Here is a 17,411-nt window from a genome sequence, read left to right on the forward strand (position 1 = left end):
GCCCTTGTTTATTGGTATCTGTCTTAGTGCAAAAATAGAGACAACTGTAGTAGTCTGTCATGCCCTAGAAACTTGAACCATGGCATTTAGGGGTAATGCAAATCTTGAATGGTGGAATATAATCACGAATCCAATGGAAGATTTGTTTAGGGAAACTATTAGTAGGGTCATAGGAGAGAAAATTTTCAATTACAACTACACATAGCATATCAATAGCTCGATCATAGGGTCTTTCATTGCTTGTTTGGCTAGGGAAAATATTGGTCATGCTGAGATTATTAGCCTTTGTCGTAATGTATTTGACCTCACATGACTAGAGGGTTTAGAGAATCCAATACTTAGTATCAGCCATTAGTTGAGGATTCCACTTCTAGAGGTCTACATAAGCCACACTCAAAGTAGCCTAGGGCAAGATAATGCACATAAGCATCATATTATGTCTATAAGGGATAATGTTTTATTTTACCAAAAATGGTCGAAGATGGAAGAAAATATAAACTTCCTTCTGCGCTGGAGAGGGATCGTGGAGGAACAAAACATGGTATGGTTTTAGAACTATCTAAATTTGTACTCTGCATACATTGAGCCAAGGGTGGATTTAGATAATCTTGACAATGTTGAATTCATTCTCCCAAATTTATAGAAGTTCAACAAAGAAAAGATAGCTTATATATTTCCTCTAGAGTGTCTAGTGACAAATATTAAGGAAGCTTCATAAATCATTATGGTTTGTGTCAAGGAGGAGTAGATTAATTGTTGTTGGACGTTAGGTTTGGTTATAAATAGTGGCTTATAATTTTTTAGGTTAATTGGGGTCATAGGGCTCCTATTGATATGAATTTGTTGTTGGATTGTTCAATTGTGTGTTGTCTTTGATGTTACACAAATGTCATATCATTTATCAGATAGAGTCTACTGAGCGCAGTTGGTCAACAAAGTGAATTATAGAGTCTACCGAGCATTCTTAAATATTACACTATGGAGACAGTTTCTATTGAGCCCACTCAGGTGTTGAAGGATTTGTGGCAGAAGTTAGTTTCTACCGACCTCACAAGGTCAGCGAAGGAAAGTTAGTGTTTGCTGAGTTCACTCAATCTCCAAATAATTTTACAGAGTTCGCAGTGTTTATCAAGTGTCAGTTGGTTAACATTGGAAATCATTTCTGGAGTAGGGTTGGCCAATGAAAGATTTCATTTTTTTGGGAAATAAAGTTTAATTGTTTAATGTAATGAGTGTAGCTGACTAATGTAATAATTATTGGTAATTGTAACTTGTAAATGAGCCAACTTGACAATTTGTAATGTATAAATAAAAGGTCAAGTTGTGAATTCAATAGTATGGATGAATGAGCGAGCATGCAAGTGAATTAATTGTGAAGAGGAAGGTGTGAGCAAATTTTAAAGAAGGATCAGATAACCTTGAGGAGTAGCAAAGACATATTTGATTAGTAATGATCTAGTGAAGTAGAACAGAGATCTATAACAACAAAGTTTAGTTGCATCTCATTCAGGTCACTTCATTGTTACTTTTTCACCATTATAGAAATGATTCCTAAATCTCTTAACATAGTTGGTTTAACAACCATTTTTGTAAATCCTTTAACAAGAAGAATAGTTCTATTGAATTGTTCTAAAGTCCTCTAGCAAGGCCACTCCTAGCAGGGTGTTTAAATCCTCTAATAGGGTCACACCTAACAGTGTGTTTTGTAACCTTTAACAAGGTTGGCTCCTAACAAGGCTCACTTCAGAAGAGTGAAAATTGGTAGCTAGTTACTTGTTTGTTTTCCCCATATTGGGTTTCCACGTTAAATCTGGTGTCTCTTGTGTTGATGTTATTTCTTTTATGCATGCATGTTAAATCTTTATGAATGTTTAACGATCAATAATAAGTTAATACATAGTACATCTACCGAGTTACAACATTTTTCTGTGTGGCTACTGAGTGACAATAGTAACTAAGTTTATAAGACATCTAAGGATCTGTGGATTTGTTTTTGTGGTAATTGATTCACTTCCCCACTCTCAGTTACTCCATCTATATTTCCAAAAATTGGTATCAAAGCTTTTGGTGCTTGTAGGAAGGATTTCAAGGATCTAAGCTAAAGATCAGGATGTCTTACAAGAGGGAAATTCCAAGGATTAACAGGGATAACTTTTCAGCATGGCAAGGTGTCATGAGACTCCATCTGGCTTCCATTGGAGATATAGGATTGAAATATCTTGATGAAGCATATGTAACTCCTTCTAGCACATTATCTACTAATGACATTACTGAGAAGAAGACTGATAACACCATGATGATAGACATTGCATCTGCCCTAAGCTATGAAGAATTTGATGATGTCAAGGATTGCAAAACTGCCCTTGAAATGTGGAACAAGTTGAAAGATATCTATGGAGGTGATGATAATGTGAGGAGAGCCAAATCAAAAAGTCTAAGAGGACAATTTGATCAGATGAGGATGAGAGAGGATGAAAACATTGCCAAATATGTTGAAAGAGTCAAAGTAGTTGTTAGTGCAATCAAGGCTTCTAGAGAAGACATTGAGGAGGAAACAGTTGTAAGTAAAGTTCTTAGAACATTACTTCCCATTTATACAATTAGAGTTTTTGCAATTTAAGAAAGAAGATGTGAAGGAAATCATAAGATAAATTTAGAGGCCATAGTTGGAAGATTGACTGCATTTGAGCTAGATAATCATGACAACTATGTTCCAGCTTTTAAGAACATTGAATCAACATTTGAAGCCAAACTTTCACTCAAAGAAAAAGGTAAGAAGGTAAAGGAATCTCAGTTAGAAAGTGAAGAAGAATCGAAACAAATTTCTAACAGTGATCTTGAGGTGGTCAAAGCTCTACTAGCAAGGAAATATTCTAGAGGTATAGGAAAATACAAAGGTAAGGTTCCTCTAATTTGTTTTTCATGTGAGGAAATTGGTCAATTTGCTGCTAGGTGCCCAAACAAGCAAAATAAGGATGAGAAGAAAGGTCATAAGTGCAATGGCAAGAAAGACTTCAAATCATTCAAGGACAAAGGTAAGAAAACATGTTTCATGGCTAAGGATTCTAATGATTCTGATGATGGTGAAGATGAAATTGTTTATATTGCTATGAAAGATGAATCTGATAATGATGAGGAAGATAAAATGGCACTTATCTCTCATGTGAGCAAAAATGATACATGGATCATAGACAGTGGTTGTTCTCATCACATGATTGGTGATAAAACTAAGTTTGAACATTTTGAAGACTATGATGGTGGAAGTGTGAGGTTTGGTAATAATGAACCTTGTTGCATAAAAGGAAGAGGAAGAATCTAACCAATCAAAGATCTTGTATGTGATAATGCCTATTGGGTTGAAGGTCTAAAACACAATCTGTTGAGTGTGGCATAGCTACTCAATATTGGATTCAAAGTGGAATTCATACATGGGAAAGCAAGACTACTAGATGACAAAGGAAAGTTGATTGGATCAGGCATACAGACAAAAGGTAACTTGTTCTATCTTGAACTTGGTGAATGTTCATGCTTTATTGCTCAAGTTGAAGAAAGTTGGTTATGACACAGAAGGTTATGTCATGTGAACTTTGATAATCTAGTGAAGATAAGCAAATTTAGGAAAGTAAGAGGCACTCCTACTATAAAGAAACTTGATGTTGGTCTATGCAAGAATTGTCAGATTGGTAAGATGGGAAAGACTAGCTTTAAAAGTAAGAACTATTAGTCTAAGGAAGTTTTGGAAATTGTGCATACTTATTTGTGTAGACCTATTGGAATTGAAAGCTATACTGGAGAAAAGTTCTTCATTCTTTTTGTTGATGATTACTCTAGAATGATGTTTTTCATGTATTTAAGAGAGAAATCATAAGCATTTTAAAAGTTCAAATGGTATTTGGCCATAGTAGAGAAGGAAACAGGGAAAAGAATGAAATGCTTGAGGTTAGACAAAGGTGTGAATTCATCTCCCATGAGTTCAATAATTTTTGCATTGAAAGAGGAAACATTAGACATGTATCAACACCTAGAACTCTTGAGCAAAATGGAATAGCTGAAAGGAGGAATAGATCTATCATGGACTGTGCAAGAACTTTAATGATTGGAAAGAACATTGCTATCAAATACTGGAAGGAAGCTATCAGTACTGCAGTTCATACCTTGAATCAAGTACAGCTGAAGAAGGACTCATTCAAAACTCCCTATGAGTTATGGTATGGCTATAAACCTAATGTAAGTTACCTAAAAGTATTTGAAAGTAAATGTTATATTCTGAAAGAATCTAGAAAATGTAAATTTGATGTGAAGGGTGGTGAAGGAATATTTTTGGGATATTCTTGCAAGAGTCAAGCATATAGATATTTGAATTTGTCTATTCACAAAGTCATAGAAAGTGCACATGTGAAAGTTGATGACTTTGCAGAAAGGACTGAAGAAGAAAGAAAAAAAGAACTAGAAGATTATAGGAGATTTATTTTTATTGAATCTGATATAGTGCCAGATACATATGTCAATCAAGAATCTTCTACTCCCGAGTCTTCAGTGATTGAGTTGTAGGAAGTTCAAACCGAGTTGCAGGAACCCGAGTCACATTTAGATGCTACTGAGCCAATGCCTACTGAGTTTGAAGGAACCGAGCAACAGTCAAATCAGACATAACAGCTAGAACCTGAGGTTACAGTGCAAGAGGATGACAATGCAATTCGTTCAAAAGGCAAGGAACTTGCATTAGCTAAGTATGTTAGGAGGCATCATGCACTAGATCAAATCATTGGAGACAAATCTAAAGGTACTATGACAAGAAGTAAGCTAAAAGGTACTTTTTTACTTGCTGACTTTGAACCTAGAAGTGTCAAAGATTCATTAGAAAATAAAAGTTGGATTGAGGCTATGAATGAAGAGATGGAGCAAATAGAGAAGAATAAAACATGGACTCTTGTACCTAGGCCAAAATATAAAAATATAATTGTAACTAAGTGGGTATTCAGAAATAATTTGAATGAAGATGGTAAGGTGTCAAGGAACAAAGCTAGATTGGTATGTAAAGGATACTCTCAAGAAGAAGGAATAGACTATGGAGAGACTTTTTCTCTTGTTGCAAGATTGGAAGGTGTTAAGACCTTACTTGCATATGCTGCATACAAAGGATTTAAGGTATATTAGATGGATGTCAAATCAACATTTCTCAATAGTATAGTGGATGAAGAAGTTTACATTGAACAGCCTGAAGGTTTTGTTGATCCAGACAAGAAGGACATGGTCTGCAAATTACACAAAGCATTGTATGGTCTGAAACAAGCTCCTAAAGCATGGTATGAAAGATTGCATAACTATCTCATTCAGATTGGTTTTCAAAGAACTAATAATAACAATAGCTTCTATATCAAGGAAGGATCAGATAACAAGATTGTTTTGGTAGAAATATTTGTGGATGATTTTTTGTTTACAAGAAATGATGATTTTTGCAAAGAATTTTCAGAGCAAATGAACAAGGAATTTGAGATGTCAATGTTTGGTAAAATTCAATTCTTTGTTGGTCTTCAAATTCAATAGAGTAAGAATGATATCTACATCACTCAATTTAAATACATCAAGGAGATACTGAAAAAGTTTGGTATGGAGGATTGTAAACTAGTTGGAACTCCTATGTGCACTAGTCTAAAGCTTACCAAGGATGATGAATCAAAAGAGGTAGATCAGACATTATATAGATCAATGATTGGAAAGTTGTTGTATGTAGTTCATACAAGGCCAGATATTGCTCTTGCAGTTGGTATTGTAGCAAGATTTTCAGCAAAACCAAGAGAGAATCACATGATGGCAATCAAAAGGATCATGAGATACTTGAAAAGCACTAAAGATTATGGATTATGGTACAAATTTGGAGGTGATATGGATTTGAAAGTGTTTACTGATGTAGATTGGGTAGGAAACATTGATGATAGGAACAGTACAAGTGGAGGATCTTTCTTTCTCGAAAAGAGGTTGGTCTCTTGGACAAGTAAAAACAAAAATTGTACATCTCAATCTATAACAGAAGCAGAGTATGTTGCAACAATAGTAAATTGTTCTAATATTGTTTGGTTCAAACAATTATTGGAAGGTATGAAGGTGGAAATCAAATAACTTGTTGTTATATTTTGTGACAATACAAATGCAATCAACATATCTAAGAATCTAGTAATGCATTAAAAAACCAAGCACATTGTAATAAAGTATCACTTTGTCAGAGAATTGGTGTAGGATAAGGATATCATATTGGAATATGTCCATACAAAAGAACAAATTGCTTACATATACACCAAACCATTACCTAAGGATGCATTCTTGTATCTCAGAGGTAAGTTAGGGGTCATTTCCCTATCTAAGGCTCATTAAAATGAAGTTTTAGTGATGCATCAAAGCACCAAGTTGAAGATTTTTCAGTTGATGCAATATAATCTGAGAACAGTGCATATGAATTAGTACTTAAGGTACATTGTTACTCATTTGGCTTGTGTTGTCTTTGGCACGTGTTGTCAAAGAGGGAGAGTATACTGTCATATCTTTCTGAAATTTGAATTTATTCGTGTAGAGTCTGCTATTTGAAAAGAAGCTATGTAATTCCTTCACAGAGGGAGATTATTGTAATTGAGAAGTTTGTCGAATAAGATCTAAGAGGGAGAAATATTTTGTCAAAAAAAGACTTGTTCTCAAATTTCATTCTATTATGACATGTTGTGTTGCCATCAATGCTAAAGAGGGAGATTGTTGGATACAATTGTTCAATTGTGTGTTGTCTTTGATGTTACACAAATGTCATATCAGTTATCAGACAGAGTCTACCGAGCTCAGATGGTCAGCAAAGTGAATTACAGAGACTACCGAGCATTCCAGAATATTACACTGTGGAGATAGTTTCTACCGAGCTCACTTGGGCATTGAAGGATTCAGTGGCAGAAGTTAGTTTCTATCGAGTTCACAAGGTCAATGAAGGAAAGTTAGTGTTTGCAAAGTTCACTTAGTCTCTAAAGGATTTTATAGAGTTCGCAATGTTTATCGAGCATCAGTTGGTTAACACTGGAAATCATTTATGGAGTAGTGTTTACCGAGCAAGGTCAGCCAATGAAAGATTTCATTATTTTGGGAAATAAAGTTTAATTGTTTAATGTAATGATTGTAGCCAAATAATGTAATAATTATTGGTAATTGTAACTTGTAAATGAGCCGACTTGACAATTTGTAATGTATAAATAAAAGGTCAACTTGTGAATTCAATAGTATGGATGAATGCAAGTGAGTTAATTGTGAAGAGGAAGGTGTGAGCAAATTTTAAAGAAGGATCATATATCCTTGAAGAGTAGCAAAGGCGTATTCGATCAGTAAGGATCTACTAAAGTAGAATAGAGATTTGTAACAGCAAAGTTTAGTTGCATCTCATTCAGGTCACTTCATTGTTACTTTTTCATCATTGTAGCAGTGATTCCTAAATCTCTTAACAAAGTTGGTTTAACAACCATTTTTGTAAATCCTTTAACAAGGTGGAGAGTTTTATTGAATTGTTCTAAATTCCTCTAGCAAGGCCACTCCTAGCAAGATGTTTAAATCCTCTAATAGGGTCACACCTAATAGTGTGTTTTGTAACCTTTAACAGGGTTGGCTCCTAATAGGGCTCACTTCAGAATAGTGAAAATTGGTAGCTAGTTACTTGTTGGTTTTTCCCATATTGGGTTTCCACGTTAAATCTGGTGTCTCTTGTGTTGATGTTATTTATTTTATGTATGCATGTTAAATCTTTGTGAATGCTTAAAGATCAGTAATAAGTCAATACACAATACATCTACCAAGTTACAACATTTTTCTATGTGGCTACCAAGTGATAGTAGTAACTAAGTTTATAAGATATCTAAGGATCTATGGATTTGTTTTTGTGGTAACTGATTCACCCTCCCCTCCCCCCCCGTCTCAGTTACTCCATCTATATTTCCAACATATGTAGGGTCCTAGCTTTTAATATTGATATATATATATATATATATATATATATATATATATATATATATATATATATATATATATATATATATATATATATATATATATATATATATATATATAGACTAATGCATCGATAGTCCCCCTTTGTATTTTTGGAAATTTTGGTTTTTGTATTAAGATATGACAGATTGTTAATGTCTTTGGGTTTTCAGTTGATCAAAGATTCTTAATCCATTTTGCATGCCTTTGTCTTTTAGGGTAGCGTAATTGAGATATTGAAGCGTCTTTAATCTTCCTTCTTTTGTTATAACATAATTTGTAATTATTAAACATTAATATAATTCTGAATATTACTACTTTCCTTGTGTTTTGGTGTCGGCTATTAGGATTTAACCATAGACAGAAATAACAATTACATGCAAATATAAACAATATCAGAAAATAATAGATCACATAGAAGAGAACACAAGACACTAGGATTTAATGTGGTTCGCTCAATCCCTGGGCTATGTCCACCAAACAACAAGTCCAATATTATTATGATCCAGTGATTATAACCTTATTACAGTCTGTAATCCCTTACAACTCAATACCACTGCAAGAACCATTTTTTGCATCACACCTTATAAACAATTCCTAACCCTAAGCCATTTTATACAAGTATTTTTGTCGCTTTAGGATTAAAATTAGTTGCAACATGTCAGACATAAATTGGCAAATAAATAAGAACCAATTGGCAAATATTATCCAATCGACAAGTAGTAGCCAATTGGCAAATAGTAGCCCAATTTTTTTCAGGACGATGCTCCGAACCCCAAAGAATTTATGAAGTATGTACAGTACTTCCTTGATCAATCACCACAAACTAACATGGGCTCATGGTATGAATCATTTTTTGATTGATGCACGTCTTTGTTTTTCTTTTGTCATGTTTGAAAAAAAAAATTGATTGTAAAAAGAGTTAAATTTAAAATTTTAGTTTCTAATGTTAAGTGGTATTCATTTTCTCTTACCCATTTTCAATCATTGTTTGATGCATATTGGTTCATAAGTGAGGCATATACCTTTTCTAGTTTGGATTTGGAAATTATCCTATAGTGATAGACATCTCTTATCAAACATTGATTTTAAGATGGATTCTCTCGAGGAACCTCTAATCTCTTTATGTGATGTCTCATCCTTTTATCCTTGCATCTTCATTTACAAAAATGATAGTTTTTTACCAACTTGTATCACCAACTTTGTTTTCTATACTTGTTGAACTAAAACTGAGATAGGAGTATAAGCAATCTTAAACTAAAAATTAAATGACCAATGAATCTAAGATCAGAAGAAGGAAACATAATCTTAAAAAATGAGATTAGAAATTTGGAAATTAATGGGATAAAGCAATGCAATTATTGATTTTCTAATATATCTAACATCTCATTTCAATTTCAGAATCAGAATAGCAAGTCAAGGAAGGCAAAAAATTTCATCTCAGTGGTATACCCAAGAAAAGAGCATCAAGAAACTAAGGAATACACTTGAAAAGACTCAAAACATTATGTATCGATCACGGTGAAAATAAATTGGGGTATGCCCCTCATAAATTTGAAACTTGTATAAGATGAAAGTCTCGAGCAAGACTGAAGGTTTTCTTCTTTGTTCTTTCTTATCAATGCCTGTTTAAATGGAGAAACAATGTATCGTTATTCTATTTTCATCTATATAATAAAAAGGCCTCGACTATTTACCGATCAAATATATATGGCTCATTATTGGAAACACAAGAACGTATAATTGTGTTATTAATTTAATCTCACTTAATTATGATAATATTTTATGTTACATTGATTTACATAGTTTCATAAGAAATTATATATATTGCTAATGGGAGTTTTAAACTCTTCTTGTCAAAAATTAAAAACAATATCTACAAATTTGAGTTATGTTTTTTAAATTATCTTAATATAGTTTTTTGTTTTGTTCTATAGGTAAGAGGCCATAGGGCCCAAGATTGTGTTTCAGTTAAAAACCATCTCAATTGGGCAACAAAAATTAGAGATGGGTAGGTATCCTTGTTATAGCCCTTACATAAACATCTTTGAGTAATTTAACCAATTTTAGCGCATGTTTTTTATTTCCAAAATTATAGCTTACCTCTTGATGATTCCTTGTGAATATAACATGAAAATTAAACTTGACTACAATCAAGTTGTTATAACAAAATGAAGTATGCTTCATAATCAAAATGAAACTTATCTCCTTTTAACTTTAAATTTAAAATCAAATAGTATATAAGGAAAAGTCTTGAAAAACCTAAAATTAAACTTCCATGAAATCAATTGAATTGATCAATCATACAGCTTGCACACAAGCACACATAACCTATCACAATAAATTAACATATTTATTTCAAAAGTAAAAGTTCTAAACCAATTTCACCCTGAGAAAAAGTATCTTACTTATACTTATCATATTAGCTTGTCTTATTAGAATCTTGTCTCCATTTGATTGCTCCTTTGTTAGCAAGAATATATGTTTCGCTATTACCTTCCCTATAAACATATTTTATGATTATTTCTTTGAATTAATCAATGATGTCTATTGCATATTCAAATTTAGAATTAAGGATACAATTTGAGGTTTCTTTTTTTTTATAATGCATTTAAGATGATTTGCGAGTCTCCTTTGATAACTAATCTGTTAATACATATCTCTCCACTTAGAGTTAAGCCTTCTATGAGGGCTTCTAAGTTGGTTAAGTCATTAGACATTACTCCTAAAGGTTTGGCACATTTAATTAGGCATGATTCATTATCTTAACAAATAATACATCCTAAACCTGCTAGTTTTGGATTACCTCTAGAGGCCCCATCAAAATTTAACTTTGACCCTATAGGACAAGGTTCCTATTTACGTTCTTTCCTAGCCATCTTGTTGGATTTTGTGTATATTATTGGTGGATTAATTAGTTTAAACCAATTTTTATGTATATCTACATCCTAATCTGAAAATAACCTTCCTTTTTATATGAGTTTTGAGATTATTGTTAGCTAGCTCAATAATAGAAGCGTACAATTTATTAAAAGGGGATGTTAGATCCATCTTTTCATTACAATTTTTTTTAAAATTCCTTTCTTTTCATAATTCCCATAGCAAAATGAAAGATGATATTTTCCATAAATTACTATAAACCTGAGAACAACCATGTTTCAACCAACTTTTAACAAAATTTAAAAGGTTATCAAGGAAAGCGATTTAGCTAATATAATTTCTTACATAACCAATTTATCATAGAAAAGGGATGGTCATAAAGAAAGTTTTCATAATTTTCTGAATCTTTTTCACAAAGTGGGCATCTAGATGGTCCTTCAAAACCCATCTTGGTAAGCCTATTTGCTATTAGAATTATCTTTTGAAGACTAGCCCAAAGGAAGATACCTACTTTTGGAAGGTATGACAGATCCCAACATAGATATAGATGGATGTCAATCTTATCCAGTTGTTGAGAATTTATTATCTTTTTGTACCCTAGGTTGAATTTATAATTTTCGTCCTTAAAGCTCTCCAAATCAGTTTCCCTTTCCTACCTTTTTTATTTGTGTGTCTATTTTTTAAAAATTGATTAAAAATATACTTTTCTTGATTTGAAAGTGGAGTTTCATCCAGGGTTTTATATTGCCATCCTTCAAACTGATTATCATTAATTTCAATTTTATAATCACTCATAATTTTACCCCACGGAGCTGAAAAAGTGTTTTTGATGTTTATAGGTAGCTTTACACTATCTGGAGAAGGGAAACCATCCCATGAATCTTCCCAAAACAAAGCATCCTGCCCTAAACTGATATCCCAAGTTAAGTTATTAGCTATTAATGGATGACAATTCACCATGAAGTTCCAAATTCTTGAACCTTTTGGAGGATTATTAGTCCTAAATCAAGACAAAGGATTATTATTGTTTAAATATTTATGATATAAAATTTTGGTCCATTTACTATAATGTTCTATAAACATTCTCCAAATAAGTTTTACCCCTAGCGCCTTATCTTGCTAGAAGAATTATTTAAGTTTAGAATCTAATTTCCTTTTTACACCTTTGGGTAGGGGAAGACATGGCATATGATATGTGGGGGTGGCCGAAAGTACCAGCTTTAGTTAACCATTTCCCTTTCCAAATTCCCATTTTTTAATCCAATTTTTCTAAAATTGTTTCCCAATCTTTATTTTCTATAATATTTTTTTCAAATTGAATACCAAGGTATTTATGTAGAAAGGTTCCTTTCCTGAATTCTATTATTCTACAAATTTCTCTCTCCACTTCCTCTTTTGTATTAATATATAAAATCTCTAATTTGTTAACATTTAGTTTTTGACCTCATGCTTCCATATATTTATTTATTATTTGCTTAAAATTTTTAGCTTCTTCCAAAGTGTTTTCTCATGGTAGAATTGTATCACCTACAAATTGTTGATATGTTATTTTAGGGACCCCCTTAGTTACTGTGATTCCTCTAATTTTCCTTTCAGTTTGAGCCTTTATAATAGCTTTGCCAAAAGTTTCTATCATAATAATGAAGGCAAAATGTGGTATAGGATTCACTTGTCTTATTCCTCTAGATATGCTAAAAATAACTTCAGGGGTACCATTTATGACAAGGGATATTTTTGGAGTTGAAATGCAGTTATATATTAAGTTGATCCAATGATGAGAGAATCCAAAAGCTTTGAGTGTTTTACATAATAATCTCTATTTCACTTTATTGTAGGCTTTTGTTAGTGTAGTTTTTTAATTTCCTAGTGGGTTATTTATTTTTCCCTATATTGCTAGTTTTTTCCTACACTTTTAATAATTTTGCTTAGGTTAATAAAGCATGTCTTATTTAGAAAGTGGTTGTGAGGTGTCACCTTCCTACATATGAGCATCCATTATCTATCTTAGGAAGATACTTTGCTATCTTTAGTCTGATAGATGGTTGCTCCTCATTGGTCAGTGTTGCCACCTCCTCCCTCTTCCTAGTCTATATAAGCATGCTACCTAGCTTGTATTTGTAATCGATTTCATTTGCATCCTCTTAATGCTATTTTGCTTCCAGCATTTGCATTACTCTCTTGGAGACTAACTCTATATTGCTATTTTGATTTTATCAGTTGCATTCATAGTTTAGATATCTATTCTTTGCACTAGTTTTCTGGGTTATCAATCTTTTCAGATTCTAACATGGTATCAGAGCTTTTCTATGTGCAAGAGTAGATTTTAGTTTCCTTATTTGAGAGATTCGGGGGGGGGCTAATAAATTTTATTGTAATTTTTTGAAAAATGAAGTATGCTCTTCTCTTGCATCTTTGGATGATCTTGAGAATCAATTTTTTTTTAACAAAAACATTTTTAATCTCTGGGGTTTCAATCTCAAATCTGACAACCAACATGCATATTTGGAGTTTTCAATCAGTATTGCAGGTTCCAGCATGTCATTGATGGACTTAGGAAGCTGATTTAGCATTTGCATGTCATATTTTGGTTGCTGGGGTCGTTTCTTAATTTTTGGAGCCATTTTTTACTATTAAAGGCATCTAATTTACACTACAACAACATATTTTGTACATCAGAAAGAAAATTGCTTTTTGGGTTTTGTTCGTAGCACCAAAAAACTATCTGGGTATCTTTTAGTTTTTGCATGCAAGCAGTATATTTTGTATAATTGAGTAGGGAAAGCTACAGCCATACCCCTCTCCATTGGCAGTCATAGATTTGAACACAGTTTTCAAATGTCTCGTTCTTGCTCATACGAACTCTGATTTTGATGATTATTGTTATGACCTTGGCTATTTTTTTGTGCTCTATCCACTAGTGGAGTTGTTTTTTGATTTTCATGCATGAATTGTTCAAAAATTATAGATTCTCAGCCGTGACTGTGCACAGTTCTCGTTTTGGAAACTTTAGAGGATCATAACTTTCTCATACGACCTTGTATCAGGATGATTCTTTTTTTGAAAGTGCATGATTTTTTGAGTAGATTGCAGTGGTGCTATTTGTTTCCTTGATTATTGTGCCCAAATTTCACTTTTAGCATATTCTCTTCATGAGGGTTTGTAATGCATTGAAATCAAGACCACTAAGTATTTCTTTCTAGTGGTAGTTGTAAATGCACTAAAATAAAATGCCAAATCATATTTCTTTTTTGGGGGGGGGGGGGGGGGGGGAGGGGGGGGGGGTTCTTTGATTGAGTAAAAAGGGGGGGCATTTTTGTGTCTAGATTCTCTTTTTTTGGCATTTCTTCATCATGGATCAAAAAAAATGCCCATCCTAACTCCATACAATTACTTTGAATGGAAATCATGCATGAAAATTCACTTAAGGAAAGTTGGATTAAATAGGATAACTATGGGACTTGAAACTGAACCTGCTAAAGATGAAGATAAGCCTAAGTGGTTTAACAAATGTGATGAGGCATATGGAACAATGTGTTTGTTTGTTTCTCTTGATTTTCTATTTCACATTGAATCTTTGAATACACCAAATGAAATATGGCTAAAGCTAGAAACACTATTTGGTACACAAGATTCAATGAGGGGTCATATGTTGGAAAATGAACTAATTAGTTTAAGTCCAGGCAATTTCAACACAATCTAGGATTTCTTCACTAAATTGAAGTCACTAAGGTTGCAGTTAAAACAATGTGCAATTGAAAAGAAAGATGAACAACTGATTCTTAGTATTCTCTCTAAGCTGAGTTCAAAATATTATGTGTTTGTCTCTACCTTCTATGCTACTAAGGGTGCACTTGGTACTCAATTCACCATGCCATCTTTAGATGATTTTGCTGTCAATCTCACTCGAGAATAGGACAAGCTAATCCAGATGGGCACTCTTAAGTCCTCTAAGTCACATGCCTTGGCTGCCAACCAAGGCACAAAAGAAGAACAAGGACAAAGTAGTAACAACAATAGTAAGGACAAGAAACAAAAGAGTAGCAAGGAGAAGAAGGATTAGATACCAGTTTCTTCAAAAGCAACTATTGATACACTATCTTCCAAGGGCGATAAGCCTAAGAAAGAAAAGGTCAAATGTGCCTATTGTAAAAGACCTGGTCATGATGAACATAAATGTTTGTAGAAACAACTTGATCACTTGACATACATTCTTGAGAAGAATAATATCAGTGTTCCTGAGTCTATCAAACAAAGTTCTAATGAAGGGTCTAACAAGGAAAAAGAAAATAGCAAGGGGAAAGGAAAGGGCAAGGCCCTTTTTGCAGTTGCTTCCTCACCATCCACTTGGGTTCTTGATTCGGGTGCTTCACACCACATGGCTTCATCTAAGGAAGAACTTGCATCCTTGGAGCCATGTACTATGGTTTCTATTTTTATGGGTGATAACACTCCTGTTGAGGTGTTTGGGTGAGGGTCTGTTGATGTGGGGGATGGGAGGTTCCATGATGTTCTTTGTGTACCCTCATTGTCAACTAGTCTCCTATCGGTATACCAGATCACTCACACAGGTTTAGGCAAGTGGGTTGAGTTCACTCCTGATTCGGTGGAGATACATGAGTTGCACAATGATTCTATAGTTGCAGTTGGGAGAGCAGATCATCAGTTATGACTTTATCTATTTTCTCACTTTGTTCCTGATCCTCCTTCAACTGTTTTGCTCACTCACTCTAATGATGTGAGTAAATTATGGCATGAGTTGTTTGGCCATCTTAACTTCAGCTATTTGCATCAGCTCAACCAGCAGAGCATGGTCACAAGGTTGCCTTCTACTTTGACATTGGAGTCACTTGGAATACATGACAGATCTTCTGATGGGTTAGATTCACCTGAACAATCTTCTACCTCCACTTCTAATGCAGAGAGTGATATAGTGGACTCACCTCCTTCCTCTCCTAGTCATCATTCATAGTTTGACGATTCTCCTCCAGATTCTCCATCTTCTAGTCCACTTTGGGCTAGACAAACCTTGTAGTCTATAGGTAATTGGGTTAGGGATCCATTAGACAATAGGAAGACTCGCTCACAATTCCAAGATGCTCCACATATCTTCATTGCTATTGCCTCGGATCCACAGTCCTTTCATGAGGTTTCTGGTATTTTTGAGTGGGATACAACTATGCAGGAAGAGTATAGTTCCTTGATGAGGAACCACACTTGGGGTCTTGTCCCTTTTCTTAAGGGAAGAAAACTTATTCAATGTAAGTGGATCTATTGGACAAAATTTGCAAGCTTTGCTGAGGTTTCTATGAGGTTTCTGGTATTTTTGAGTGGGATACAACTATGCAGGAAGAGTATAGTTCCTTGATGAGGAACCACACTTGGGGTCTTGTCCCTTTTCTTAAGGGAAGAAAACTTATTCGATGTAAGTGGATCTATCAGAAAAAATTTGCAAGCTTTGCTGAGGGTGCGAGATGCTTCATCTTTTGGGGGGGCCTCTTCCTCTCACTTGGAGTCCTAATTTTTTTTGGAGAGTCTCTTTTCTCTCTCTTTTGGGGGAATTTTATGTACATGGGTACCTCATCAGGCCTGACTTGCCGGGACCTATTTCTACATCCACCTAAGCTTCACTTATGGGGGGGTGTTAGTGTATTTTTTTAATTTCCTAGTGGCTTGTTTACTTTTCCCTATATTGCTAGTTTTTTCCTACACTTTTAATAATCTTTCTTAGGTTAATAAAGCATGTCTTATTTAGAAAGTGGTTGTGAGGTGTCACCTTCCTACATATGAGCATCCATTATCTATCTTAGGAAGATACTTTGCTATCTTTAGTTCGATAGATGGTTGCTCCTCATTGGTAGGTGTTGCCACCTCCTCCCTCTTCCTAGTCTATATAAGCATGCTACCTGGCTTGTATTTGTAATCGATTTCATTTGCATCCTCTTAATGCTATTTTTCTTCTAGCATTTGCATTACTCTCTTGGAGACTAACTCTATGTTGTATTTGATTTTATTAGTTGCATTCATAGTTTAGATATCTATTCTTTGCACTAGTTTTCTGCGTTATCAATCTTTTTAGATTCTAATAGCTTTTTGGATATCTAACTTTATTAGCATACAAGATTCCTTATTAATTTGTACTAAATAAATCAATTCTAGGATTACAATTATACCATCTAGAATTGACCTATTAGGGACAAAACATGTTTGTTCCTCTAAAATGAGGTTTAGTAGTACTTTTTAAAATCTATTGGCTAGGGCTTTTAAGAGTATTGTGTAGATTGTATTACATAAGGCTATGGGCCTTAAATCTTTTGGATCCATATGCTCAGTTTTCTCTGGAATTAAATCTAGAAATGTATTGTTAATTTTAGTTAGAAAGAATCCAAAATTCCTATTTGCCTCAATAGCCTTCGAAAGGTCATCTCCTAGAATAACCCAACATTTTTGAAAGATAAAAGCTTAACAGCCACCAACGCCTAGAGATTTATCACGGTTAAGTTGAAAAATGACATCTTTAATTT

The sequence above is a fragment of the Cupressus sempervirens genome, chromosome 5 (genome assembly GCF_028749045.1).
Source record: "Cupressus sempervirens isolate cs-2001-9-10 chromosome 5, ASM2874904v1, whole genome shotgun sequence".
NCBI classification, from domain to species: Eukaryota; Viridiplantae; Streptophyta; class Pinopsida; order Cupressales; family Cupressaceae; genus Cupressus; species Cupressus sempervirens.